The 4,376-nt window shown below is 44.2% G+C and overlaps 1 long non-coding RNA gene across 1 annotated transcript; it reads left to right on the forward strand.

Annotated features, from left to right (window-relative positions):
- The first annotated feature begins 8 nt into the window (after nucleotides 1-8).
- LOC310743335 lies at nucleotides 9-499 on the forward strand. The gene is made up of 2 exons (XR_014538961.1): nucleotides 9-132; nucleotides 207-499. It is a non-coding gene; the product is annotated as an uncharacterized lncRNA (long non-coding RNA).
- Nucleotides 500-4,376: the final 3,877 nt, after the last annotated feature.

Raw genomic sequence — 4,376 nt, forward strand, 5'->3', positions numbered from 1 at the left:
CAGGAAGCTTCTGGCGCCTGCAGCCATATCGCAAACAGCACCATTGTAAACAAATGCAGTGTCTTTTGGTGCTCTGGCCGGTAGATGGAAAGAGGTGAGATGGAGGGGGCATCGTCCCAAGACATGGATCCCGTAAGATTTTATATATATATATTTCTCCCAGTCTGATTGCAGCTTGCAGGCCAGGGATTCCCACCTCCCATCAGCTCCAGACAGCACGGTCAGATGTCAGGGGCAATCGGAGTTGTAGTCCAGCAACATCTGGTGGATCAAAGGTTAACCGACCTTGAACTAAAGAGGCATCGTCTTTGTCCATGTGACCGTTTCATTGGTGGACTTGGTACACTTTCTCATAACAAGGGAAAACAACTGTGCTCCAGATCATAGAATCATAGTATTCTAGAACCTATCAATGATCATGTTGTCATCTAATGCTTTCACAGCAGTAGCCTAAACAAATCATTCTTTGCACACCACAAAAATTAAAAAATAGGCTGTGTTCTGGTGTCAGCACAGTAAGTTATGAGACAGAAATGTTATGAATTGTTCATTTGCTCAGACTTCATTCAGCCATTCTTCTTTGTAAAGTCACACAACACACAGACACCCCTATACTGTGTAAAAGAAAATGACCCAAGAATAGGTGCCTGGTCTCTCTAAGCCAGAGCTGAGAACCTATAACATATAATTCCCATCATCCTTGACCATTGGCCACACTGGCTGAGGCTGGTCAGACTTGGGATTCAGAGGTTTTTATCCCTTTCTAAGGGCTTCATAATACTCATCCCTGCTTTATGTTATCATGCTGCATTACAGCATAGAAAAGATACAGTTGCTTTACATAAAGAAAAAAAACCAGTCGTGTTATTGTGCCTGAAACAGCTCAGCAGTATGATTGCTTGGTTATTGTTGCTGCATTTGGTTTCAGACAATATGAGAGACATTTATCGGTTCTTTCATTGGACTAATTTCTGCTGGTCAAAGGGTCAACATATTTTCAATCTTCATCTTGCTTTTCCTCGAGCAGAAATGTGTCATGTTATCTGCAGATAGGAAAGAGTCACAAGCCCTTATTAGGCTTTTCTTCATCTGAACTCTTCGGTGGCTGTCAGCTGAGAAATCGCCTTTGTATGGAGGAGATGGGGGGGAAGCAGAACAAAAACAGACTGAACACAATCCAGGTTGAATTACCTCTCAGAACCTTATAATATAGCCAGGAAGACTACACTCTTGCTAAATCCTGTGTGTGTCATCAGATTTTTGAAAGCAGATGACAATATAGAACAGTATTTTAAATCCCGCTGTAGGCCTATATGATCTCTCTATAATTTTTTATTCACAAAGGAAGTACCAATATACATAATGCTTTAACACAGAACTCAATAGAGTTGGAAAACCAATTGATTTAGGATTTTGTGCTCCCCTTGTTAAATATAATCCTAGCAGTGCCTCCAAATGTAATTCCACGTACCTTGGCAAGCAGCCCTTTGTTATGCTGGGAACAGGGCGGGGGCTGGGTCTTTATCAGATCTAAGGTAGGTACGCCACATCCTTGGAATGCCCTACCAAAGGATTGGTAGGCATGACCCCTTCATTTGTGGATTTCTGAAGCCTTTATAACTACTGCGAAGGAGTGAGCATATTAAAACCTGGACTATGATGGCTATCTACTTGCTTCCAGAGCCAATTTAAGGTGTGGGTTTACATCTATAAAGCTCAATATGTCTATGGTCATGGATAGAGAATCTGTAGACCTCCAGATGTTGCAGGACAACACCCTTCACTGGCCTTCCTGGCTAGAGCTGCTGGAGGTTGGAGCCAAAGAGGGCTACAGTTTCCCCATCTCTGGCCAAGGTCCTCCATACTTCAAATATTGTTTCCCGTTATCTACAGTGGTACCTCGGGTTAAGAACTTAATTCATTCTGGAGGTCCGTTCTTAACCTGAAACTGTTCTTAACCTGAGGTACCACTTTAGCTAATGGGGCCTCCCACTGCCATTGCACCGCCCCCATGTGATTTCTGTTTTCATCCTGAAGCAAAGTTCTTAACCTGAGGTACTATTTCTGGGTTAGTGGAGTCTGTAACCTGAAGCGTCTGTAACCCGAGGTACCACTGTATTTCATTCCATGTGTAAGGGTCAGCATAGAGGCCTCTAGCCTGGTGTGCACTGTCCAAGCAGGGCCTTCTAAATCTTCAGCCCTGATGGGCCTGGCGTTCCAGATCGGTTTCCCTGGGAATATTTGCCAGTGCTGAATCCTGGAGGCACTTAGGCTTTATAAGCTTCCCTGTTCCGACACGCCTGCCAGAGTACGCCTTAATCTTTTGCTGCTGCTTGTCTGCTGTGTCAAGTTCAGTTGTTGCTGCTTGACTTTGGGGAGAGTTGAATAGTTTTTAGAATCTTTTTTTAGATCACTTGCTTTTAGAGTACGTATCCTTTTAATTTCACAAGCTGCTTTGAACTGAGAGAAGAGCCAAGCATCTTGTAGGGTGCTCGAGGCGGTGAAGCTCCAGCAGCAGGAACGGTGCGAGGAGGAAAGGGGTGTGTTATACATCAGGAAGGCTGCAGCTACGGGGAGAGGCCATTTGGAACATACATGGCTTTGCTTGCTACAGTGTGCTGGTTACCTAACCTCTATGCCAAGCGAAGGTGGGTGTGAGAATGAGACACAAGACAGTTGGAAGCAAGGCAAATCAAGAGCAGCAGCATGAGCTACTGTGTCTGGGTGCAGTGCCTTATGTGGTGAACTGCTGAAATGCAGCCTCTCAGTGAAGTACCTTCAGGCAATTTATTATTATTATTATTATTATTATTATTGTTATTGTTATTATTGCAGTTGAACCTTGCTTGATCAGCAGGGCATTCCTGAGCTCTGTCATGTACATACATCTTTGATTATGCTTTGGACAGGTGGGGTCAGACCATGCCCTTAAAATACAGCAAGCCTGCAACTTATGCAGGGGTTACATTCTGCGGATCGCGTCTAAAGCCAAAATTGTGTATAATCGAAACACGTTGGGTTCAATGGCAGCAGGGGTCCTGGGAAGGGGGGCCAGGGCACCATGGCTCCCCCCAGTTCCCAATGAAAGGGCCGTACCCCCAAAGGTTCTGCAGGGCTTTGTGCACACACCATGGGCCATGCTCACATCACATGGACAAGCCACAGGGCCTCTGCATGCCACGAGGCATGCTGATGTCATGCGTGCGTTGTTACGAAAAAGGAGCAATGATTCCAACATGCACGCCATGGGGTGTGCTGACGTCTGGGACAGCCTTTTCATTGGGAATTTGCAGGCAGCATCTTACTCCAGCATCCTACTGCCCACAATGGCTAACTGGCTACCTCCACAAGCCTACATGCGGGGCATTAAGGCGGAAGCCCTCTCCTACTGTTGCTGCCCCTCTGCAACCAATCTGTCATGGTATACAGCCTCAGGTTCAATCTTGGAGGTTCCATGTGGACCCCAAGGAGGCTGAACTTTATGTGTTGATTGGAATTTTATCAGCCAACTCTTTAGAGACAGGCTTCTAGTCCATTTTTTTAAAGTCATGAACACACAAAGCTAGAATGCTAGTAGCCCAACCAAAGGTAACCTGAGCAACTCTGCCCTTGAAATCAATAAGACTTAAAAGTGATTAATTTTCCCTGGGTCATACTCCTAGATCGAAAGCCTGCTGCTACATCACAGAACAGATATATTCTGTGATGGCTGAACAAAGAAAATAGGTTCACAAAGAACACTCCTGACCTTTAGAACTCACTATCGCTGGATGTTTTAATCATCAACTGTAATATAACTGTGTTGAGGAAAGGACAGGTCAGTAATGGATGAGAAGGGGTATGACTGGCTACAAATCAACAGAATCAGGGCTGAAAGCGATTAACAGTACAACCCTAGACATCTATTCACAAGTAAGCCCCATTGAGTTCAAAGGGATTTACTCCTAGGAAAGCAGCTTATCCACACTTACCTTTTGCCCTGCTCTTTCCAGGCTTAAAAAGCTCCATGTCCAAGCATTTTGTTTGTTTTTGCTCCAGAGTTTTGCCTGCAAACACCTGCTCTTTCAAGCTCATTGGGAGCAAAGAGCAATCTGCAGAAAACCTGAATTGATGTTTGCTCCGGTTGAGCACTAAAGAGCACGTTTTCATGAAGAGAGCTCTGGAGCAAAACAAAAACTCCACATACTCAGACATGGGACTTTTAAGCGTCGAAAGAATGAGGCAAAAGGTAAATGTGAATAAGCCCTAAAATTGCAACCTAAAGTTTCATTAAACTCAGTGGGGTTTACTTGTGAATAAACATCTATAGGATTATATTGTAAATGTCATTCATTTGTAATTTTATGCAATGTTCTAGGCAATGAATAAAAAAGAAA

Source organism: Podarcis filfolensis (genome assembly GCF_964270895.1).
Source record: "Podarcis filfolensis genome assembly, chromosome: 10".
Classification (NCBI taxonomy): domain Eukaryota; kingdom Metazoa; phylum Chordata; class Lepidosauria; order Squamata; family Lacertidae; genus Podarcis; species Podarcis filfolensis.